Here is a 25934-nt window from a genome sequence, read left to right as displayed (position 1 = left end):
GGCACATGATTCCTTCAGCTCCATTGTTCTTTCTCAAGATTGTTTTGGCTACTCAGGATCTTTTGTGTTTCCATACAAATTTTAAATTTATTTGTTCTAGTTCTGTGAAAAACATCATTGGTAATTTGATAGGGATTTCATCGAATCTGTGGGATGCAATGGATAGTATGTTCATTTAACAATATTTATTTTTTCAACCTAAGAACATGGTATATTAAAAAAAAAAAAGGAAAACTGGGCAGTCAGAAGAGAACAAAAATCACAGCAAGGTGTGCTGATGCAGGGCACACCTGGTGAAAAGGAGTGCAGGTGAGGGACCAGGTTTAGAGGAAGAGATGGACTTGTTTTGGGGAATCTTGAGTTTGAGATGTATGTAGGACATCTCACAGCTAGTGTAAAGGCTGAACTCAAGCTTAGATGAAAGTTTCATAAATGTACATAGGAAAATGGACATATTTTCCAGCCACACAGTGTTTTGTTCAGCCTCTTGCATTTCGTATACATAATGGACATTTTTAAACCTAAATGTAAGCAAATTATAAAAAGTTTCAAGAGTTTAGATTGATTTGAAACTCAGCATCTGCTAAACATAAATTAATACTGTCCAACAGAGCTGAAGTGAAAATAGGATTTCGTCTTCTATTTATCACTTTGAAAGAAGTTTTCATCACTTGCTATAGATTTGCTCCAAATAAATCTTTGAGAACATTTGGCAACCATCTTTGAAAGCCCTTCAGATGTTATTGCCCATTATTAAGAGAATGGGTTCATATGAAATCTGCCCTGAGTGTGAAATAATCATTCATAAAATAACGATTCTTGCTTTAAAGTCTTTGAATCTCATTTTCACATTTCCCACAGGCAAACTGATTGGATAGGAGTACCTCACATCTCTAAGCTAATGACTAACCACAGCTTATATATTTGTATACATTTCTTCATAAATTTTGGCTTCCCAGGTGGCACAGTGGTAAAGAATCTACCTGCCAATGCAGGAGACACAAAAGACCCGGGTTCAATCGCTGAGTTGGGAAGATCCCTGGAAGAGGTCTTGACAACCCACTCCCGTATTCTTGCCTGGAAAATCCCATGGACAGAGGAGCCTGCCCAGCTGCAGTCCATACGGTGGCAGAATCAACTAACACTTTCACTTTATTTGTCTTCTTTCTCTGTGACACTGGCTTATGCTGTGTTTGTACCATTTGCAACCAGAACTGTCTTAATGGCTCCAGCATCACTTCTCTCCAGCTTCTTACCACCCTGTAGTCCCCCACATCCATCATTCCTTCCTAGGGGCTCTTCTTATCCCCACTCTGCTTCCCACGCCTCACGCCCAACACATCACCATCAGAGTAAAGCTCACAGTCCCCTTTCCTCTGTGAGTCCTTCCCTGGGGCTGTACTTCCCTCTCTCCTTCTACTTGCTGAACACCCGCAGCACTCTGCCATACCTCTGTGTTGACTTATTCAGTCCAGTTCATTTCAGTCATCCGACTTTTTGTGACGCCATGGATTGCAGTATACCAAGCTTCCCTGTCCATCACCACCTCCTGGAGTTTGCTCAAACTCATGTCCATTGAGTCAGTGATGCCATCCAGCCATCTCATCCTCTGTCATCCCCTTCTCCTCCCGCCTCAATCATTCCCAGCATCAGGGTCTTTTCGAATGAGTCAGGTCTTCGCATCAGGTGGCCAAGGTATTGGAGTTTCAGCTTCAACATCGGTCCTTCCAATGAATATTCAGGACTGATTTCCTTTAGGATTGACTGGTTGGATTTCCTTGCAGTCCAAGGGACTCTCAAGAGTCTTCTCCAACACCACAGTTCAAAAGCATCAATTCTTCAACTCAGCTTTCTTTATAGTCCAACTCTCACATCCATACATGACTACTGGAAAAACCATAGCTTTGACTAGATGGACCTTTGTTGGCAAAGTAATGTCTCTGCTTTTTAATATGCTGTCTAGGTTGGTCATAACTTTTCTTCCAAGGAGCAAGTTTCTTTTAATTTCATGGCTGCAGTCACCATCTGCAGTGATTTTGGAGCCCAGAAAAATAAAGTCTCTCACTGTTTCCACTATTTGCCATGAAGTGATGGGACCAGATGCCATGATCTTAGTTTTCTGAATGTTGAGCTGTAAGCCAACTTTTTCACTCTCCTCTCTCACTTTCATCAAGAGGCTCTTTAGTTCTTCTTTGCTTTCTGCTATAAGCGTGGTGCCATCTGCATATCTGAGGTTATTGATATTTCTCCCGGCAATCTTGATTCCAGCTTGTGTTTCTTCCAGCCCAGCGTTTCTCATGATGTACTCTGCATATAAGTTAAATAAGCAGGGTGACAATATACAGCCTTGACGTACTCCTTTTCCTATTTGGAATCAGTCTATAAGTTGACTTATAGTCAGAGCCTTATCAATAGATTTTGTGCTATTTGCAATTACTTTACTGCTGTAGGTATATCTATTTAAGAAACACTTAGATAGTGCCTAATACTTACCAGGCAATGTTCTAAGAACTTTAAAACATTAGTTCACTTAATGATCATAACAGGCCTGCTACTTTCCCCATCATACAGAGAAGAAAATTGAAGCAGAGCCCATGTTCCCAGGCCCAGTAAGTGGAGGTCATGTGTCTCAAGCCCAAGCAGGTTGACTCCAAAGCACGTGCTCCTAACTACCGCTCTCTCTCAATAGCTGGAAGACTTCTTGAGGTTAGCGACTGTATCAGCTCCTTTAATAAAATCCCTTATGTGAAGCAGTAGAGGGAGGATGTAATAAATGATTGATCAATAAGTACTAAACTGAAGGCTTCCTCATGTTTCTTTATCAGGGGGTGGTTCTCCCTTGGGACCAGGCAGCTTTGGGAGGGGCTGAGCTTGGAGGGATGAGGCAGGGAGGCAACTGTGATATAAGGAGACAAGGCAGCTGATTGAGCCACGGACGGGCATCAGAGGCCCTGCTGAACCATCTTTCATACCTTGTGGACCAGAGCTACCCACCAAGTCCAGTGTGAAAGGGAGTGGAAGGGACTAAGAGGAAGTATGTGTGCGTGGCAGGTCACTAAGTCGTGTCCAACTCTTTTGAGACCCATGGACTATAGCCCACCAGGCTTCTCTGTCCATGGGATTTCCCAGGCAAGAATACTGGAGTGGGTTGCCATGCCCTCCTCCAGGGGATCGTCCCGACCCAGGGATCGAACTTGCTTCTCCTGCACTGGCAGACAGATTCTTTATCACTGAGCCACCAGGGAAGCCCAGTAGGAAATAAACATATATATTTAAGAACAATGCTTCAATCATTCTGTGAGCAAAGGAAATAAAACTTGCAATTGGAAAGTCAAATAGAGTCCTCAAAGAGGACCAATCTCTAGATGACATCACACAGCTAGGATCTCAGCACCTTCTTGGAGCTTTGCCCTTCTTCCTGGAACCCCTCCCCCACCCCCAGGCACGTCTGCCTCTTCACTCAAGTTCAGCAGCATCAGTCATCACCTCCACGCCCCAAGCCCGTGGAGGTGACTCAGCTCCTCCTGTTTCCCTCCCATCCATCCTCCCCCATCAGACATAATTGATCTTGTATTCTCTCCTCTCTGGGCAGCTTCCCTAACAGCAGTGTCACTGATGAGTTAACTGATTGCAAAACTATTCTCTTTGACCTCTGCCAAATGGGAGGTCTAGGTTTTCCTAGGGCTTCCCAGGCGGTGCTAGTGGTAAAGAACCCACCTGCCATTGCAGGAGACACAAGAGACTTGGGTTCAGTCCCTGGGTGGGGAAGATGCCCTGGAGAAGGACATGACAACCCACTCAAGTATTCTTGCTTGGAAAATACTATGGACAGAGGAACCTAAGTGAAAGTGAACATGTTAGCCACTCAGTCATGTCCGACTCTTTGTGATCCCATGGACTGAGGTCTGCCAGGCTCCTCTGTCCATGGGGATTCTCCAGGCAGGAATACTGAAGTAGGTTGCCCTTTCCTTCTCCAGAGGATCTTCCCGACCCAGGGATCGAACCCTGGTCTCCCACATTGCAGGTAGATTTTTCATCATCTGAGTCACCAGGGAAGTAGATATTCTTAACAAGAGTTCAAAACCAAGCTAACATGTCTACCCCCTTAAGAATAAAGACACCCTGAAAGTGAAAGTTGCTCAGTCACGTATGACTCTTTGAGACCCCATGGACTGTACAGTCCATGGAATTCTCCAGGCCAGAGTACTGGAGTGGGTGGCCTTTTCCCTTCTCCAGGGGACCTTCCCAACCCAGGGATCGATCCTAGGTCTCCCACACTGCATGCAGATTCTTTACCAGCTGAGCCACCAGGGAAGGTCAAGAATACTGGAGTGGGTAGCCTATCCCTTCTCCAGCAGATCTTCCCGACCCAGCAGTTGAACTGGGGTCTCCTGCATTGCAGGCAGATTCTTTACCACCTGAGCTATCAGGGAAACCTGCCTTCCACGATTTGGGTCAGAACCGCAGGGAAGAGATTCTTCTGTTGTCAGGTGATGAGTTCTCTAAGCCACTGATGTTTATGGAGAATGCGCAGCGTTGAAGGAGCTGTGCTCTGGAGTGTCCAGTGACAAGAAAGATTCATTCCCTGCTTGCTTTATCTGTTTCTGCATGTAACATTGACCCTGACCGTGTTTAGTCCTTTGTCTGAACAGGCAACTGGAGGTAAAAATCATGTGCATTTTTTTAAATGCTCAGTCTCCTTGCAGAATCATAGATGCACAGAGTCCATCTTCATCATGTAAACCTTTCACCTTTCTGGTGCCGAGGATGACCTGAAGAAATAGCCCGATGAGTCTCAATACTTGGTTTGTCAGCTGTCCTCTAACACCAGACTTACTGGACGCAGCAGAGGAGCAGAACAAGTGCCCGGGCAGCCTGCAAGGTTAGCTGGGAATTCAAGATCTTTGTCCACTTCCTGTTAGTCAGGGGCTGGCTTATTGTTTACGTAGCTGTGATCGCTTCCATAGCTGTGCTATCACTTTACATAGTTATGACTGAACGTGGGTTTGGCTCTTTTCTGAGGGTGTTTTTGTTTTTTCAGTTATAGCAACATAACACCAAGCTGAGGAATATGCCTGTATAAGCAGTTTCCTACAAACTCTGGATTTTGATTTCTACTGTTTTGTGTCCCTACATAATAAGGAAATAGAAATTTTTAAATCATATTAAGTGAATCAGAATTTAAAGACTATGGAAATCATGAAGGTATGGTTGTAGAATAATTTTGTTGTTGTGCAGTCACTAAGTCGTGTCTGACTCTTTGCAACCCCATGAACTACAGCACGCCAGGCTTCCTTGTCCTTCACTATCTCCCAGAGTTTGCTCAAACCCACATCAATCGAGTCGGTGATGCCATCCAACCATCTCATCCTCTGCCGCCTCCTTCTAGAATGATTTATGAAAGATAAATAGGACTCCCAATACTTCCCCAGTGGTCCGATAGCTCAGACTGAGCTCCCAAAGCAGGGGGCCTGGGTTTCGTATCTGCTCAGGGAGCTGGATCCCACATGCTGTACCTAAGACCCAGCCATTCCTTGTCGGCTTTTTTTCCCTTTCAACCAGAAAAATATTAAACAAAGAAAATATCTTAGACAGATTAACCTGGGAATAGTTCTAAGGTGGTGTCAGCAAAGGCACCGGGGCAGAAAGCCTGACTGTGGCCCAACAGAGAGAAGGAGGTGAGCTGACAGAGGCGGCGTTTCAGAGGAAAGAAACCGTGGGCCGACACTCATGGGGCAGAAGAAGCCAGAAAGAGGAGGGGCACACACCTCTGGCTGTACGTCTGCCAAGCAGGAGTCTGAGGAAGGGAACGAGCTTTGTTTTAAACAGGTTGACTTTGAGGGAATGGTGGTCAGTTGTCCAGGAGAATCCTGGAGGCAGAACACAGATGTTCGGGGCCGTGGACCGTGACAGATGGTGTAGTTTAGGAATTAACCAGGTGGAAATGGTAGTTGGTCAATGAGAATTCATCATTCCCAGAAGTGATTCTGAAGTCAATAAAAGGGCAGACACAAGACCTTGAGGCATGTGTAGCAATGAAGACCACCAGGAGCAGATACCTGCCAGGGAAGGAGAAAGCCTCATTACTGTGTCCCCTGGTAAAAATAAAGGCAGTGTTCATAAAATATGCAATGTGGGGCTTCCTTTGTGGGTCAGCTGGTAAGGAATCCTCCTGCAGTGCGGGAGACCTGGGTTCGATCCCTGCGTTGGGAAGATCCCCTGGAGAAGGAAATGGCAACCCACTCCAGTATTCTTGCCTGGAGAATCCCACGGACAGAGGAGCCTGGTGGGCTACAGTCCACGGAGTCGCAGAGAGTCGGACACGACTGAACACACAAACTCTAACTCGTCACACCTCACAGTACTTAATCGGATCTGAATAAACTTCAGGCATGTTTCTTGTACAAAGCTGAGAGAAGGGACGTCTGGACAACCAGATGCTGGTTCCAGAGCAAGCCTATGCTCTCTGCGGGTCTGTCAGAATTCCATGTTTTCAAAGCAGATGGGTCAGGAGGGAGTAATCGTAGTTCACGTGTGGGTGTGGAAATCCTCGGGGCGCGGGGCACTGGCCGTACCCCTGGTCCAGAGCGGGGCCCTCAGATCCAGGAGGAAGGCCCGCCTGCCCAGCCTCTTCCAGCCCAGCCCACAGACCCCCATCACGTTGCACAGAGTGAATTTATCATCTAGGGAAGAAAAATCCAGTCTGATTTTTTTCGCTGTTGTTGTGGAGGAGGGCAGGTATCTCTGTGCTTTTGGCTGACTTGGGGGTTCATTCCACAGGTCGCTTCAGTAGTTCTCCCTGGGGAGGCCCTGGTCCTGGCCGGCACCCCGTTAGAGTCTTGATCCTGGTGCGTGCCGGGCTTTGCCTGCTGGCAGAGAGCCCTGCAGGAACCAGGTGGCTCAGCCTTGTTTCCTATAAATATTAAAAAGTGGACCCAAGGCAGCACTTTTTTAGAAGACTGACTGATTTATTTACCGCCTGTGGTGGGTTTCATTGCTCCACAGGCTTTTCTCTAGTTGCGGCATGTGGGGGCTCATCTCGGCTGCGACGGCTTCTCATTGCGGTGGCGTCTGTTGCTGCAGAGCACAGGCTCTAGCGTTGTGGTACATGGACTTAGTTGCTCCAAGGCACGTGGGATCTTCCCCACCCAGGGATCGAACCCATGTCTCCTGGATTGGCAGGCGAATTCTCTACCACAGGACCACCAGGGATGTCTGAGGCATTGTTTTTTGTTAGGTTTGGCCATTAAGCACCCAACGGGCTCGCTGGGAGCCAGACGTGGTGTTGGGTCTGCACAGGTCCATCAGCTAACCCAAGTGCCCTTATCGGTGGAGACACAGCTCCTCCTGCTGTGTGAGCATGAGGGACCTTCAGGAGAGGGGCATGCATGATCTCAGGGCCTTCAGGAGAAGCCCTACGGGGCTGCAGAGAAGTGGTTGGAGGCGGGGGGAGGAGGCGGGAGGAGTTGGCGTGGAGAGGCCCCTGGTGGGGGCACAGCGGCACCTGGAGCTCAGGGGCCTGGGCTGGGCCGTGAGTAGGAGGAGAGGGTCAAAAGCCAGCGAAGGTGAACCCTTTCTTCTTAAAGAAGGCAGTTGAACTTGAACCTGAAAGCTACAGGGATTTGTGAAAGGGCTAAGCGAGGGGGCAGCAAGTTGGGTGGCTGGACGGGGCGAGGCTGAGGTACAGCAGAGACCTTTAGGACTGGCCCACGAGCCCAGGGCTGCTGCTGACAAGGAGCCCCTGACATCCCAGCTCACCTCTTCCGGGAAGCGCAGAGCTTCATTTTCCCAGTGGAAAGGCCGATTGCAGAGCCGCCCGGTTCAGAGCATGTGGTTCTCTGCGGCACGATCTGTGTACATTTACATTTTAGTCCCACAGCAAATAATGTTGCTGTTTAGCTGCTCAGCCATGTCCGACTCTTTGTGACCCCATGGACTGTAGGCCGCCAGGCTCCTCTGTCCATGAATTTCCCGGGCAAGAATCCTGGAGTGGGGTGCCATTTCCTTATCCAGGCCATCATCCCAACCCAAGGATTGAATCTGTGTCTCCTACATTGTCAAGAGTGTTCTTTACCACTGAGGCACCTGGGTAAGTAAGTAAGTAAGTGTTAATCGCTCAGGTGTGCCTAACTCTTTGCGACCCCATGGACTGCAGCTCACCAGGCTCCTCTGTCCATGGGATTTTCCAGGCAAGGATACTGGAGCGGGTTGCCATTTCCTTCTCCAGGGGATCTTCCCAACCCAGGGATCGAACCTGAGTCTCCTGAACTGCAGGCAGACTCTTTACCGACTGAGTCACCTGGGAAGCCCCAGCAAATAATACTCAGGGTGAAATAATTTGTTTCAAAAGTCTGAAGTGAGCTAGAAAGGAGGATGATTTGCTGACAGGAGTGATTTACCTTCCTAACCGTGCCGAGTGTTGGCAAAAGGTCTGATGTAGCACGCTCTAATTACATTTAATGTCCACATTGCCAGTATTATGTCAAAGAATATTAGCAAGCAAGGATGCCTTTTACTTCACATGAAAGAAAATTGCAGCCTGTCATTTTAATACACAGCCTCTATCATTTTAAATAGACAAGAGTGCTTTCAACACAACTGGATTTAAAGGACACTTTGCACACTGACCCGTGTAAAGGCCACAGTATAAGTCAATTGACACAAGTGATGGCTGCAGGTTTTGCTTGCTCTCGGCAAGTAAATATGAACGGGATCTCTGCTTGGCCAGGAAACGTGAACACCTGTATTTCTCTAGCGTTTTAGTCGCTCAGCCTTGTCTGACTCTTTGCAACCCCATGGACTGTAGCCAGCCAGGCTCCTCGGTCCATGGAGTTCTCCAGGCAAGAATACTGGAGTGGGTTGCGATTCCCTTTTCCAGGGGATCCTCCCCACTCAGAGATCGAACCCAGGTCTCCGTCATTGCAGGCAGATTCTTTACAGTATGAACCACCTAGGAAGCCCCTAGTATTTCTCTCTAGACTTGCACAGAACAGCAAGAACAGCAAAGGAGGTGAGCTGTAAGCAGTAACAGAGGTGGTCACTTCTGGCAGTGAGCTAGGACGGCGAACCGGAACCACTGGGCAACGCACCTACAAAGCGAGAGGCAAGAAAGAAAACAACGGCAGTGAAAATGAGGTGGAGGGAATTCAGCTGGGCGCAGAGCAACCCCGCTGTCTTCCTTGAAAGGCTTTAGAAATGTGAATCCATTTCTTTATGTTGTGACCTTCCTCTCTCAACCCTGCAGAATTTCTCAGTTCTTCACATACTGATGCTTTGGCGTCGGTGGCGGGAAAAAATGTGAGCGTGGCTTCACAGACACATACGGAAACCAGCAGTAGGCACACCTAAGTCCAGACACAGTGAACTCAGGTCAAACCAAAAATGTGACCGCCGCTAACTCCCACGGCCCAAAGAGGGACGCCGCCCGGGCCACGAACCATCTGCCAGCCACGCAGTCGCTTTGGTATCTTCAGCTTGAATCTGAATTTCTCAGAGGATTTGGGGGAGTTAAAGCATGATCTTTTCAAATTTTTTAAAGCCCTGAATAACTAGCGGTTGACGTTGAGCTTGCCCTTTCCTTCTTTCCAATGGGTGGTCGACGTTTCCCTGACCGCGGCACTCACCTGAGCACACGCCATCCCAGCCTTCAGGCCTGGCCCCGCGGCTACGCTCCAAATGTCCCTTTCCGCCGCACACCCGATCCACTTTGTCACGGCTCTTCTGTTCAGGTTGTAATCCAGGCCTGTTGTGGGTGGGGCAGAAGGGCAGCCAGTGGGAACGAAATACAGAGACGCGGAGACCACGAGGGGGTATCGGGACTTCACGCCGCCTTGTGCAGACAGGGGAGGCTCAGGTGGAGATAGAAAGTGCTTGCCTGGTGACTAAGTGACCATCCCAATGGATGATTCAACTTCCTGCTCTTCCACGCATCCTGCGCGTGTGCCAAGTCGCTTCAGTCGTGTCCAACTCTTTGTGACCCCATGGACTGCAGCCCACCAGGCTCCTCTGTCCGTGGGAGTGGGTTTGCCATGCCCTCCTCCAGGGCATCTTCCTGACCCAGGGATCCAGCCCATATCCCTTACATCTCCTGCATTGGCAGCGGGTTCTTTACCTCGAGCACCACCTGGGAAGCCCAATATGCATCCTGCTCGTTATCAAAAGAGGGTAATATGGTGGCACAGTGGTAAAGAACCCTGTGCAGGAGACATAAGAGACACAGGTTCCATTCCTGGGTCAGGAAGATCCCCTGGAGGAGGGCATGGCTACCCACTCCAGTATTCTTGCCTGGAGAATCCCATGGACAGAGGAGCCTGGTGAGCTACAGTCCATGGGGTCATGAAGAGTCAGACATGACTAAAGTGACTTAGAATGCATGCATACACACATCTGTACATTTACTTTATGGATGCCAGGGTATTTTTTTTCTTTTTTAGAGAGAGATTAAAATGGACTAGTTTAAAAAATTAAAAGCTGACTGAAGAACTGTCTTTTCCATTCCTGATCTCAAGTTTTCTCTTACCTTTGGTCAGGGATTTGACTGAAACTGCAAGAGGATAGGCTGGTTGGAAAGAACTCGCTGTTATGGAAGGACTGGAATCCAGCAAAATATATTGGAAAACAGGGGTATATGGTAGACCATGGGGGTGTACTTATTAAGTGCAAAGAAATACGAATTTAAGGGGACAGTTTAAGGATTTTAATTATAAGGATTCCTATTGTTAATAATAACCAACATGCCGTTTAAATTTACTACATAAAACCCAACATGTAAAGTAATTGACTCTGGTTTTGAAGGTGCATTTGCCATCAGTATAAAAGGTCCTCACAGGCGGGGGTTTGCGGTGTCTAAGGGAAGGCCCCGTGGACAGGGAGCCCCAGCGAGGAGAATCCTCATCGAGTCTCGGGAAGGTCCTGGGAGATTGGTGAGCCACATGCCGCGCCCACCAAGGGGACGAAGAAATGTTAGCAGCAGAGTCTGGGCAGAGTCGGGGAGCACCCAGAGGAGTAATTTCAGGGTGGAGACTCTCACGGCGGAGTCAAGTCTGTAAACAGGAAACAAGCTGCTGGGTGAGTGAAGACCCCCCTGAGCTGCAAGAAGATCTGGAGCAGGCTGGACGGCAGGGTGTGGCGGGCCCTCAGACACAGGTGCTCCATTCGTATAAAGGGACACCCAGATCCTCATCCACGCATCCTTCATCCTTTGTGGCTTTGGAATCCCTCATGGTTTGCCAAGTTAGGCACCCAAGACTAGGCACTCACCTCACACAAAAGAACATAAGTACTGCTCCCCACTCCGGTAGACAGCAGTGGTATCTATGAGGGGCTTCCCCCGTGGCTCAGTGGTTAAGATTCCACCTGCAATGCAGGATCCGCAGGAGACATGAGTTCAATCCCTGGGTCGGGAAGATCCTCTGGAGGAGGAAAGGGCAACCCACTCCAGTTTTCTAGCCTGGGAAATCCTATGGAGAGAGGAGCCTGGCGGGCTACAGTCCACAGGGTCACAAAGAGTCAGACATGAATGAAGCAATTTAGCACACACACCCATCTATGAGGTCGTTTAAAGAACTGCCAACTGAAACTCTGGCGCTAGAATACATAGATAGAAGGCGAGCCCAGAAAAAGATGTTCTTATTCATTTGCTCCTTTTTTAGAAGGCCAAGCAGTTACACCATCGTTTTGACAAGCATAATTAACAGGGGATCGAGAAAATGCTCAAAATATTACATTTCAGTACAACAGTGGCTGAATCAAATGCAGTCTGTTTAGTATCCAATTTGGGAGGAAAGTCAGCCTCAATCAGAGCACCTCAGCTGCATTTCAGGAGAAAGATTACTTCCTGGGGTCAGTTTTAATTACTGAAAAATCTGTTTTATTCTGGAAATGCAATTTGCTTTTCAAGAAAATATCCTTGATGCTATTTTTATTTTTTTTATATGACCTATTTTTTTCTGACTCTGTGCTCAGTGGCCCAGGTTTTGCCAGTCTCGGAACATTTCGAGAAGTAACCCCTGGGGGTGGCCATCTGCAGATGAAGCATAAAATCCGTAATCCTGCAGAAATCACCTAATTAATTAGGGCCACACTGACGTTTATGCTCTAAAACCCAAAGTGGTTATTTTAGCAATGTTTGCTGACCACTGAAGAGATTTGGAGACGAAAAAAAAAAATCCTAAAATTTATTTTCAGATTTAGAGAATGAGGACAAATATGCTGCCTGAATTTCCAAGTTAAATGAGCGTGTTTCCCAAATCCAGAGGTGCTGGATGAGACGGGTCACTAGGCTGCTGGATTGACGGAGGACGTACTGACATCAGTACGTGCTAATCTCCCAGCTTGTGAACACGGTGAAAGGTGACATCCTTGACTAAGTGTGGGCGTGGAGCAACAGAAGAGGCTCCGTGTGGGCGTTGGCAAGAGCAGGTGTCTGGGGAGACGGCCCACAACTCTCCTTATACGTTGCTGTCCCCTTTCTGTCCCTGTGACCCTAGGAAGGGGTCAGACAACCCCAGGAGGGAAGAACAGATCAGCTTGTCCTTTCATAGACCTTGGGATGGGTTAATGCAGCGTCCACATCAGATGAACAAAAACAAAAATGAGCAGAGAGGACTCAGGGCTTCCCCGCCGGACAGACTAAAGCAGTCAGGGCTTCGCTCCAGAGAGAGGACCAGCAGATGGGGAACAGCAACATTGCAAAGCAACTGAGACTCCCAGAGGGGACTGTGGGTTATCTCTTTCCTCATATCCCAGCATTCTTGAAGTGGGCTGACACCTGTTAAGTCAGAAACAATTTCATTCATTTTTCAGAGGGTAAATGTCTGGGGCCAGGTGCTGGATGGATTCCAGGAGGATTCAAGGAGTGCGGATGTTTGAGATTTCTTGCTGTTTAAGGGACTCTTGAAAACTGCGATCCAGCTTTGGCACTCTGTCAACCAGGGCCCCGCAGAAGGCTTTGGGGTTGGAGGGAAGAGCTAACACTACTGATGATAACAGGTATTAAATTCTATAGTGACCACAGGAATCATGGCTTTTCATTGGAAGCCTAGGCTGTACAAGATTGCTATGTCTTTCTGGGTAAGGAACTAGGCTAAGAGAGGTTAAATCACGTGTGCGGTCTCTGCAGACCTCCAGAACTGGGTTCCGACCCACTGGGCTGACTATGAGCCCAACCTCTCCTCTGTCTGGTCCCTACAGAAAACCGGTGCCAGTGCCGCTTCTGTGAGTTGCTTCAGAGACTCTCCCAAGTTTCATTCAATTCTTTAAACGTTTAAGTAGGATAAAGATGGCATGTTCCAAAAAGGACAACATTAACTTTACCAGATAACACCCACTCAGTAGGAATAATGCGAAGACACACGGTTCACCCGCCCGGAGAGTTCACCCGGATGAACTCAGCATAAGAAGTCGAGGGGACAGCCAGGAGGTGAGGGTCCTGATGCAGTCCGTTTCAGACCTTTTAGGACCCCTTCTCTATACTTGCAAACAGAGTTAAAAGAGATGGAGAGCTGGGGAGAGAAAGTCTGGGGAGGAAAGGGGCGGGGTTTGGAAGTTTTTGCAGGGAGGGGTGGCGCGGGGCCCGAGATGGTGGCTCCCCCTCCAGCCATCCGCGGAGGGGGGTGCGTGCCTCTTTCACCTCTCACTGGGGTTTTTTCTACTTTCAAACATTAGTTGACTTTCATCTGTCTTTTTTCCCTGTACTTTGACCCTCTCCACCTCCTGGCGCCCGCGGGGGAGCAGAGGCGAGCCTGCTAAAGCTCCCTAGGGGCCAGGGAGGTGACCCCGAGGTGGGTGGCTCGGGTTGGTCCCCTGGACCCTTGGGGACCCCGGTAGCCCTGCACCAGGCCCTCTCAGTCGCTGTGCCACACGCTTCCCCTTGCAACTTTCTGCTCCGGGACAGATGGGTCGTCTCCGCCCTGGGTGCACTGGAGATGCTCTGTGGCTCAAAGCTCCCTTCTCGCTTTAAAGGCAGGAAGGTACCCCCGCCTGGCACTCAGCTGGCTCTGCTTGGCTGAGCCCGCCGGGGGCTGTGCGCGTCCATCAGCATCCTCACGGGAAGGTCCATCTAGCCTCTGAGCTCCCTCCGACCCGCTTGACTATCTCCAAAGATTCCTCCCGCAAGCGCTCCTCGGTGCCCGGCTCCCTCCTCCCTTCCTCTCCTGCCCCTCCCTAGGCGCCCCACCTGCCAGTACCCCACCCCACGCCTCCATCTGTGCACCCCGAGTTCTCAATAGCTTCTGGGCCACAGAGGAAATCAACCTTGACCGCATGGCCAAGAGCACCATCTTCCCGGGCAAGCTTCCGGTACCCGGACGCCTCATTTGATTCCCTTTCTGCAGGGCACATCAACACCCGCCCACACCACCACCCAGCCTTTGATAAAACAATGTGAGTGTCCCTGTCTTCTTTGTCAGCCTAGGGACCGAAAACCAAAACAAAATAACCGAAAGCAAAGGAATGATTGAGGGTGAGAAAATTACAATATCAGGATGGAACTTGAAGCACATTCCTGGAGCAGCTGTCAACGTGTTAGTCTAGATTTAGAAGAAAATGTTAGTGTGAGGACCTCTGAGTACAGGATGAATCATTGTTTTGATAAAATATTTCCTACAGCATTTTCCCTATAGATCTGGCCCATCCACCCACCCTCCGAAACATCTATTTGCTGGTTTTTTAGTGTTTAGCTTTGTAAACCCATGTTTTTACTCATTAAGTAAAATTCAGTTGAGGAATACTTCAATTGGTTAAACACAGGCTTGCTTCCATACTTCAGTTCTTGTATTTTTATTGAAGTATAGCGGATGTACTGGAGTTCTGTTCAGTTCAGTCACTCAGTCATGTCCAGCTCTTTGTGACCGCAGGTGACTCTCACAAAGGGTACTGAAGTAGGAAATAACAAAACACTCCAGTATTCTTACCTGGAAAATTCCATGGGACAGAAGATCCTGGTGGGCTACAGTCTGTGGGCTCGCAAAGAGTCAGACACGACTGAGCAACCGAACACACACATAGTTCGAGTACAATGTTGTGTTAATTTCAGGTGTACAGCAGAGTGATGCAGTTGTGTGTGTGTGTGTGTGTGTGTGTGCGTGCATATATATATAGAAATGTAGTTATTCTTTTTCAGATTCTTTTTCCTTATGGGTTATCACAAAATATTGCATGTAGTTCCCTGTGCTATAAGTAGGTCCTTATTGATTACCTATTTTATATAAAGTAGTGTGTATATGTTAACCCCACATATAATTTATCCCTCCCCCCACAACCTTTCCCCATTTGGAAACATAAGTTTGTTCCCTATTTCATTTCTTAAGTTCTTTTTTTGAAAGTATCTGCTTTTCCCTTCTTGTTGTCAAAAATAATAGTTCTTTCATAGACGAGAAGAGTAGGGTTGGGCCCATAAGGTGTCACGTGTGAGGCAGCTGGGGTGCGCTGAGACGCCCGGCTCATTGCTGGGCTAGCATAGGGGTTTGGGGAGACAAGTTCAGGGGTGCCTCTCTCTGCCTAGACCAGGTGGGGAGGGGAATCCGCTCAGTCGAGCATCTGCACATATTAAGCAGTAGTGTAGGGGCAGGGAGATGATAAACGTCCCGTCTGAAGGCATCTTGCGGATGGAGCATGTAGAGCATACGACCCAGGAAGATGTTTCATGAACATTTTATATGCAATGTCCACTTTTAGCAATTCACTGCAAGACATGTATCATTTTTTTGTGGCTTATTTATTAAATTCCTACTTGATTTCAGCTTAGGTTAGGTGCTGAAGATTTAAAGGTGAATTTGATTCATTTCTGCCCTCACGGAGCTTCTTGTCTAGTATAGGAACATAGGCATGCAAATGGTTTTAAATGAACTTTAAGTTCTTTTCTTTTCCGCAGCTGCCCTCCTATATATAGTTGTAGATGCAATTAGTACAGGTTCTATAAGGACACAGCTCTTCCCTGGTGGCTCAGTGGTAAAGAACCTGCCTGCCAATGCAGGAGACATGAGTTTGATCCCTGGGCTGGGAAGATCCGATGGAGAAAGACATGGCAACCCACTTCAGTATTTTTGCCTGGGAAATCCCATGGAGAGAGGTGCTTGGTTGGCTGCAGGCCATGGTGTCTCAAGGAGTTGGACACAACTGAGCTGAACAACTTAGCAAGCAAGCAAGCTGTAGGCACACAGGAATATGATGGTGAAGTTAGATATATGACATTGGAACTGGGTCAGAAAGATATGTTTGAAGGTCCCTACACATAAGAAAAAGTTGAAATCATGGGAGGAATCAAGATGATGCAGGAAGAATATGTATCATGACAGGAGAACAGAGCAAGGGTGTAAGTCCAGAGATTTTAGGTGTTGAAAGATAAATTTTGGGGTGGTAACAGTTTATATTCAGAGGTGATTCATCTGATAGAATGGGCCACACTATAAAAAAGTATATCCCTTGGTGCCACTAAACGTTGGTTTCAAAAGGTGGAATAATCAAGTTCAGTCATTTCTTCCATGTATGACTCACGCAGGTTGTAAGCATACATCACATCTTCAATATTATGCCAGACATCATGGTTATCTGTACCATAAAACAAAGCCCTGCCTTCTTGAGACTTAGAATTTATTTGTCAAAATAAATCTAACCTGAGACAACTGAAAAACTCTATGAAATGTCCTAATAAGGATCACCATAAGCAGCAAGATAATAAATATGCTGAACAGAGTTAGGTGGAAAGCATGCAACCTGGAATGTCTTTATGGAGAAACCAGGACGGATGCAGTCAGGTCATGCAGGTAGAATTTGGATACGTAGAGGGGGTTCAGAGTAGAACGCACTGGATCAAACCCGTTTTAAAACTTTTTGAGGTGACATTGATTTATACCATTGTAGAAGTGTCGTGTGTATCACACTCGCTTTCTATCTCTGTATACCACGCATCCTGGTCACTACCAGAAGTTCCTGTTACCAGCATACAGTTGCTCCCCTTCACCTATCTCACGCTGCCCTCCGCTTTGCCTCTCTGGCAACCACTACTCTATTATCTCTATCTACGTGTCTGTTTGGGTTTGTTCATTTATTTTGTTTCTGTTTGTTAATTGGTTTTTATATCCCAAATTCAAGTGAACTCATATTTGTCTTTCTCCAGCTGACTCAAATAACTTAGCGCAATATCCTCAAGGTCCATCCATGTCGTCACACACGGCAAGATTTTATCTTCATTGTGTTCATATGTACCACATCTTCTTTGTCTGTCCGTATGTTGATGGACACATAGGTTGCTTCCATACCCTGGTTGTTGGAAATAATGCCTCAGTGAGCATGGGAGTGCAAATATCTTCTCAAATTAGTAATTTTGTATTCTGAAGAGCCAGACACGACTTATTGACTGAACAACAACAAATTCTTTCAGTAAATATCCAAAAGTAAGATACTTGGATCTTACGGTAGTTCTATTCTTTATTTTTTGAGCAATCTCCATAGTGTGGATTGAGCTCTTCTGAGTCAAAGCAGGACCTGTGTGGGTCCACCTGCCGTGGCAGGGGTTCCAGACTGTAAGGCACCGTTGCCATTTTCCTCCCACCTTTCCAGCAGACGGTCTCCAGGCTCCTGAGACTGATACAGTCCATTTTTAGAAGACGGAGCCTGGTTTATGCCATCAGCCCTGAAAAGTAGCAGAAAAGATAAGCTAAGCTTTCTGTCTTCTGCTCTCGTTCAACGGCTCCCAGGACGATACCCTCCTGCCTTGGGAATCCTGTGAGTAACTTGCTTTTAAAAATGTTCCTTAGCCTAGTTTTACCGAACTATTAATCCTGAATTCTGAGCATATCTGCTCAGAAAGGACACCCTGGGGATCTCACTCTCAAATCCGCGTCTTTGTCTTGCGCATGAGCTCACAAGACCTCACAGGAGAGTTCCCACAGACAGCCGGGGGACTGCCGGCCAGCCAGCCGGTGACCTGGTTAAGGATGTGAGGAGTGGGCTGCAGGCCAGGGACCAACGCGTGTGCTTGGACGGGGTCAGTGCTGGAACCCGCCCCCCCCCTCCCCCCGCTAGCCCTCTTAGGATCTGCTCAGTCAGGACAGTGTTACCTGCGAAAGAGGGGAAGAGGCGTCCAGGTTAGGCCAGTGCTAATCTCATCTGGTGCAGGTCAGTCTAAAAATGACGTAGGGGGTGGGAAGGTGGTTGCAGGTGAAGTGGGAAGTCTCCCAGTTAAGAGGACCGCAGGCAAACTACAATCTGGTGTGAGCTGTGCACACAGATGCTCAGCGCACACTTGCCGGATGGAGGAACTCAGAACAGAGGGGCGAAATGCTGCTCCGCGGGCTGAGAGCCAAACCAGAAGATGCTTTCTCAAGCCGCTCCTAGGCAGGTTCCTCAGCAGCGAAAGAACATGCCTGCTGCCTGCCTTCCCGGAGAGAAGGGGACAGTGAGGGGAAGCAAGCTGTCACCAAGAAGCAGGACAGAAAATTTCCCCGTGAGGATACGTTTTTAAAAGGCTTAAAGTAAAGGGGGAGGGATAAATTAGGAGCTCAGGATTAACATATTCACACGGCGCTGTGCTGTGTTTAGTCACTCCGTCGTGTGCAACCCCGTGGACTGTAGCCCACCAGGCTCCTCCGTCCAGGGGATTCCCCAAGCAAGAACACTGGAGTGGGTTGCCATGCCCCTCTCCAAGGCATCTTCCCGACCCAGAGACTGAACCAGGTCTCCGACATTGCAGGTGGATTCTTTACTGTCTGAGCCACCAAGGAAGCCCGACATATACACACTACTGTACATAAAACAGGTAACCAGCGGGGACCTACTCTACAACACAGGGAACCACGTTCAATATCTTGTAATAACTGATAATAAAGATTCATATAAAACTCCTATAAAACTGAATCCAGGCCTTCCCTGGCGGTCCAGAGGCTGGGACTCTGTGCTTCCATTGCAGGAAAGGGGGGTGGTCGGGGAACTAATATCCCACATGCCAGGTGGCGAGGCCAAAAAAATCTGATTCACTTTGCTTTACATCAGAAGGAACATAACAGTGTAAATTAACAATTTTTAAAAAATGGTTTAAAAGCTTTAAAAAGGAACAGTTACCTCTCAAAATTCTACCCAGGTAGTCCTTAGTTTTGTGAAATTTTAAACCAGCCGCCCAAACAAACTCAAAGACCTGGCAGCTGGCAGAAGGCGGGGCAGCTCAGGTGGGAGCACAGAGTTCTCTTCTTTCTCTGGTTTCCTGTTCACGGCAGCTTTTCTCTCACAGATTTTCATTCACTGCCGAAGCTAGAGAGTGATAGTCACTCAGTCATGTCCAACTCTTTGTGACTCCATGGACTGTAGCCCACCACCCTCCTCTGTCCTTGGAGTGGGTAGCCATTCCTTCCTCCAGGGGATCTTCACCACCCGGGTGTCGAACCCGTGTCTCCTGCATTGTAGGCAGACTCTACCATCTTGAGCCTCCAGGGCAACCAATACAGAAGCTAGAAATGAGCTCTAAATCAGAGACAGGCTTTGCAGGCTGCCAAGGGAACTCCAGCTTTAGAGTCTTTGTTTTTGTGGCCAAAATTTAAATTGGAGCCGTTAGTGTTCCCATGGAGTCTGTTGTCACTAATTTTTATCATTAATAATCATATCCTCACTGAATTTAACAAACACTTCTTTCATGCTACTGGTTTAAATTTAACTTTGATGATTAATATCATTAAAATATTTTATTTCCATATGAAGAGTTTCAGCTTTTTGCATTAATGATGAAGCAGCTTCACATTTGGTGTGGATCCCATGCTCTTCTTTCTCTCCCAACCGCAGGTCCCCTCTGAGCCACCACTTAAGGAAATGACCACTGTTCTAAAACTTGGACAGTGGTGTGGGCTTTGCAGCACATGCGTGGAGTCTGTCTTCTTGTGAGGTCTGAAAGGGACCACAATGGCCAAGTTCTGACACATACGGGACAGAATGACAACCCGCTGGATCAAACATCAAACATCCAAAGGCTCTCCTGACATTGCACCTTGTTTCCCCATAATTTCTCTGTTATAGTTTTTATCCTGATTTTTCTGTTACAAGGACCTGATTTCACAAAATCCACCATATTCACTTTTCGTTAACATATAGGCAGAACACAACCAGGAACTTGACCGAGTATGTGTAATTGGTCATGAAGGTGATATTTTTGAGAGATATGATGTCACCAAAATCTTAAACTTCAACGTTACCTGGTTTTCCAGCTAAGCATGGACGTTTTAAAATTACATACATTCTAGTATGTATGAAGGAGTAGCGTGATGCCTCCCCCACCGCTTCAAGAACTATTTCTTCAACAGGATGTAAGCAAAAGGCAAAATTACTAAATCAATAAGACGTTAACTTCAGGCTTTTCCCAAGAATAGAGTGTGATCTGAATTTACTGATACCTTCACCTACCTAGTCTGCTGTATTTTCAGATTATACACTATCACACAAATTAGAGAAAACAAAACACAGAAAAACTGTAATGAATGAGCAAATCGCTCTGCCCTGCTTGAGACAAGAAGTACTTGGTGTGTAAATGTTGCACTTGTCTTTCATTGTTTTAAGATCAAAGATTTAAAATATATTCCAAATATATGTATTTTCATTTTAAAACTGACTACTATGCTTTGGTCACTTGCTAAATCTTCAGACTGTAGTTCTCCTAAACTTATGATCATGTTAAAAATTTGCTTACCATAAAAAAGAATAATTACTATAAATGATCGTAAAATATTGAATAAATAAAATATCTTCAAGCAATGGTAATAGTTAAAGAAAGAGAGAAAAGACACTACTCCTTTTGTGGCAGTGACTCCCCTAGGTCCTCATTCTGAACGTTGTAAATTAAAGGGAAGGAGTTTATCCTGTCTTTCTAGGAGGGACAGTAGTTTGCCCTGGATAATGAGGAAAAGTTCTCCATTATGAAAAATGCAAGCTCTGATGAGTGTAGGACAAATGATAGATTTAGGAAACAATCATTTTTCAACTCCCAAAGAAGTAACAGATTTGATAAGAATCACCCATGGATCCAAAACAATTCAGTGAAAGCTTCTGATGAATAGGATATTCTCTAGGTACCCCACAAAATAGTCACTCCACAAGTGACTTATTAATTGCAAATCGTAAAACCAACCCCATACAGTGGGGGTCCCATGATTACTACTTAACCAAGTCATGAGACCGAGCACGGTGACCATGTGAAGCAGAGAGAAACGCCCAGGAGGTGTCCTTGCCTGAGTCGTTCACCCAGACTCCATCAAGCCTGCACACCAAGGTCGTCACTCACCTGTCTGCACCTATTTCCTAGTTCCTGCCTGGGATCCAGGTGTAGTTGTGAATAAGGGCCCTTTTTACTCTCATAAATATTCCAGTTTGGACAATAAATTATATGGTTACCTCGTTTAAATCTAACTTCTAATAATCAGGAAATAGAAGTTATAGAAGAAGCAAGAAACAATGAGGAAACAGTAAAATAGAGAAAGTGGAATATTCTACCGAAAACTGGCCTGGTTTCTTCACAGCTTCAATGTTGTGAAAATGGTGGGGAGGCAGGGAACCAGGGCATGAAGTTTTTGATGAAAGGAACTCAAGACACATAACAACCAAAAGGCAATGCCTGAACCTTGATTAGAGGTTGGTTTAGAATAACAAAAATGAAAGTTGTTATAGGAGACACTAAGGAATAATTGGGAAGATTTGCTTCTAGATATTAGAGAATAATTTCTATTATTTGTGAAATTTATGTGAAAGGGAGAGACTATTGACTACAGATTTGGAAACTTGGGCTTCCCTGATAGCTTGGTGGGTAAAGAATCTGCCTGCAGTGCAGGAGACCCTGGTTCAGTTCCTGGATTGAGAAGATCCACTGGGGAAGGGATAGGCTACCTACCCACTCCAGTATTGTTGGGCTTCCTTTGTGGCTCAGCTGGTAAGAATCTGCCTGCAATGCGGAAGGCCTGGGTTCGATCCCTGGGTTGGGAAGATCCTCTGGAGAAGAGAAAGGCTACCCACTCCAGTATTCTGGCCTGGAGAATTCCGCAGACTGTATAGTTCACAGGGTCGCAAAGAGTTGGACACGACTGAGCAAGTTTCATTTCACTTTTGGAAACTCACTCAGTTCTCATGCATAACCATTGCTGTTATTCAGTGGCTCAGTCGTGGCCGACTCTTTGCTACCCCACAGACTGCTGCACACCAGGCTTCCCAGTCCTTCACTGTCTCCTGGAGTTTGCTCAAACTCATGTTCATTGAGTCGATGATGCCATCCAACCATCTCATCCTGTCACTCTCTCCTCCTCCTGCCTTCAATCTTTCCTAGAATCAGGGTCATATCCAATGAGTCAGCTCTTCCAATCAGGTGGCCAAAGTATTAGAGCTTCAGCTTCAGCATCAGTCCTTTCAATGAATATTCAGGACTGATTTCCTTTAGGATGGACTGGTTGGATCTCCTTGCTGTCCAAGGAACTCTCAAGAGTCTTCTCTAGCACCACAGTTCAAAAGCATTAATTCTTCAGTGCGCAGCCTTCTTTGTGGTCCAACTCTCACATCTGTACATGACTCCTACATGTAATCATATGGATCTATATCTATCACTCAGACATTACACAGTCTGAGCAGGACTACTGGACACACTACTGCTTGGCTCTACCATTGTGGAGATGAGCCCCATTGGCCCAGATGGGTAAGCAGATGGCTAACAAGACTGAAGAAATCTCTTCTCCAATTCTTGGACGAATTGAGAGGTGTTTAAATGCAATGTAGTTGTAGAATCCTCCTGGTCAAGGGTTCTCTTTTGATTGTATTGAATTCAGCAACTTTTTTACAAACAGAGGCTTCAGATGAACATTGAGAAAATAAAAGCTAAGGAACGTCAAACCCCCCAAGCCCCAAGCTGTCAGGTTAATGCAAAGGACAATCCGAGTGAGTGTGGAGGTGGAGGACCATAAGACAATATTCCTTCTGACCTCACTTGTGTACCCAGGTCTCCGTCAGTAAGGACGTTTTCAGGGCAGGAGAGGGGTGAAGGTCAGAGACACAGCTGCTCAACTCAGCCAAGAGCATTGGTCCATTTTTACCCCTGGAAGCCTCCGCCCCACGTGATGTTCCATAAAGACCCCAGTGGCCAGCACAAACCACACTGGACACCACAGTATGGTGGCCGGTGAGGGTCATGAGCAGTAAAATCACTGCTGGAAATGCATTTATTCAGACAACTTGGTGGCTGGGTACTGTGCAAAGGAGAGGAGAGGTGTTAGAGCATTTCCAGAAGAAAGAGCAAGAAGAAAGTAAAGAAGAGCAGTCAGAGAGACGAAGGCGTCGGCAGCCACCCTCCTGAGCGGGTGCCTTGCATCAGGCTGTTCAGAACCACCCCCAGGAAAGCCAGTTCAGGTGCCTTGAGATGGCAGGAACAATAGCTGGGAGAGTGGGGGTATGGAGATGCAGAAAGATTAACTCCTTCTCTGACACTGAAATGACAGTTCTGTTTTGACAGAGCTCTAAAATAAGCCCATGTCGCATAAGGTTTTCTTTTATGATAGAGTATCTATATAATTTTAATCTTTTCTATTATAGGATTGTGCAGCTCCAAAACAATAGGCACATTCATGTTTATTCATTAATAATTTTGGAGATCGCTTTCATCAGCACTTTAAGTTCCTCATTCCAGAAAGTTTCACTTACTCTGGATGATTTGCGCAATTCCATGATAAAATCATTACTTCACTTTATGTCCTTTAAAGAGCAATGATGGCTGGCAGAGATCAGTTCTCAGAGGATCTAACTGTTGCAGTGTGCAGCTGCCTTTCTGTCACATGAGGAATTCACTCCTGTGAGTTTCAAGTGTGTGAGTGTGCACGAGTGTGTGTGTGTGTGAAAGTGAGGGTGAGTTGAGGGTGTGAGTGTGCGTGTAAGTGTAAATGCATGGGTGTGTAAGTGAGTGTGCAGAGTGGAATTGCACTATAAACATGACGCCAGGATGCGGAGGCAGCTTTTCCTAGCTCTCTGCCTCTTAGTAGCTTTGAGTCATTGGGCAGGTTTAAATTTTTGTGACTCTATAAAACAAAAATTATACCTATTTTACACTACTTTTTGAAAGTAAAATGAGATGATGTGAGTAAGATGTCAGTTCCGATACCTGGCCCATAATAAACACAATAAATTCAAATTACTGTTATTTTGTGAATGTTTGTTTTTCATTAGATGTATTTTGATGTGAAAATCTATCAAACAGGTATTTACTCCCTTTTAACGTTGGAGAGCTATCTACAGAAGTTAAAACGCAAAATGCTAGCCTTTGAGCTACATATCTAACAAACGCCTATCCTTAACTCTCTTTGCAAGTTGGTGGAGACATTGGCTAGTTTGAAGTAGCTGCCCAGTTTCCTTAAAATCGTGGGTAACAGAATGTGTGTCCCTGATGAGGCTGAATGGGCAGGGATCACCCAGGAGGAGATCCCCTAGCCGGCCCACTGAGAGCAGCTTCCACTGGGTACCAGTCATCTGCAGCTGCTTGGACAGCGGTGGGGCTCAGGCTCCTCACTGGTAAACTGTCAGGAGGAGGGTTGGGGAGCCACGCAGCAGAGTGGTGCAGGGGCTGCGATCTGCCGAAGCCGAGACGGAGAGCTGTCCTCTTGCCTAAAGACCTTGCGTCACGTTTTTATTTCTGATGACGGGATTTTTGAAACTGTGAAATGGAGTTTTTTCTTCTTGATAGTGAAGGATTCCTTTTCTTATAAGGCCTGTGCCTTCTTACGATTAAGACCGAGAAAAAAAAAAGACTGAGAATGGGTAGAGAGAAGTGACAGGATAGTTCTCAGTCATTAAACTGCTGTAGAAAAGCGATATTGATATTTTGAACTATCAGCCATGAGTGTCCAATCCTAAAATTGATTATTCCTGTTAGTGCCCCTATTTTTGGGACAGATTTTGTTTTTTAGAGTAAAGTAGGTTTACAGAAAAGTTGAGCAGAAAGAACAGTGTTCCTTATATTCCCTTTTCCTCTTCCCTTCACATTGGTTTCTGCAACAGTTTCCCTTATTAGTGACATGCTATGTGAGTGCGGCACATGTGTTACAATTGATGAACCAACATTGATACATTATTACTAATTGAAGTCTGTAGTTTACCTTAGGGATCACTCTTGGTGTTGTACATCCTATGGGCTTTGCCAAATGCAAGTGGTAGGTAATGTCATGTATCTACCATTATACTATCACAGGGAGCAGGTTAACTGCCCTAAAAATCTTCTGTGGTCTGTGTACTCACCCCTTCCTCATCCCAACCCTTGGCAACCATGATCTTTGCATTATCTCACAGTTTTCCCTTTTCTAGAATGTCTTATAGTTGGAATTATACAGCATGTAGCCCTTTCAGCTTCTCTCACTTAGTAACAAAAATTTAAAGTTCCTCCATGTTGTTTTGTGGTTGACAGCTCATTTCTTTTTAGAGCTGAATGTACTAGTTGACATCTTGGTTGGTTCCAAGGTTTCAGTTCAGTTCAGTTCAGTCGCTCAGTCGTGTCCAACTCTTTGTGACCCCATGAATCGCAGCACGCCAGGCTTCCCTGTCCATCACCAACTCCCGGAGTTTACCCAAACCCATGTCCATTGTGTCGGTGATGCCATCCAACCATCTCATCCTCTGTTGTCCTCTTCTCCTCCTGCCCTCAATCTTTCTCAGTATCAGCGTCTTTTCCAATGAGTCAACTCTTCGCATGAGGTGGCCAAAGTATTGGAGTCTCAGCTTCAACATCAGTCCTTCCAATGAACACCCAGTACTGATCTCCTTTAGGATAGACTGGTTGGATCTCCTTGCAGTCCAAGGGACTCTCAAGAGTCTTCTCCAACACCACACTTCAAAAGCATCAATTCTTCGGCACTCAGCTTTCTTCACCATCCATCTCTCACATCCATACATGACCACTGGAAAAACCATAGCCTTGACTAGACGGACCTTTGTTGGCA

This window comes from Giraffa tippelskirchi, chromosome 9 (genome assembly GCF_054371585.1).
Source record: "Giraffa tippelskirchi isolate mGirTip1 chromosome 9, T2T-mGirTip1v1.2.pri, whole genome shotgun sequence".
Classification (NCBI taxonomy): domain Eukaryota; kingdom Metazoa; phylum Chordata; class Mammalia; order Artiodactyla; family Giraffidae; genus Giraffa; species Giraffa tippelskirchi.
This window is presented reverse-complemented; position numbering follows the sequence as displayed.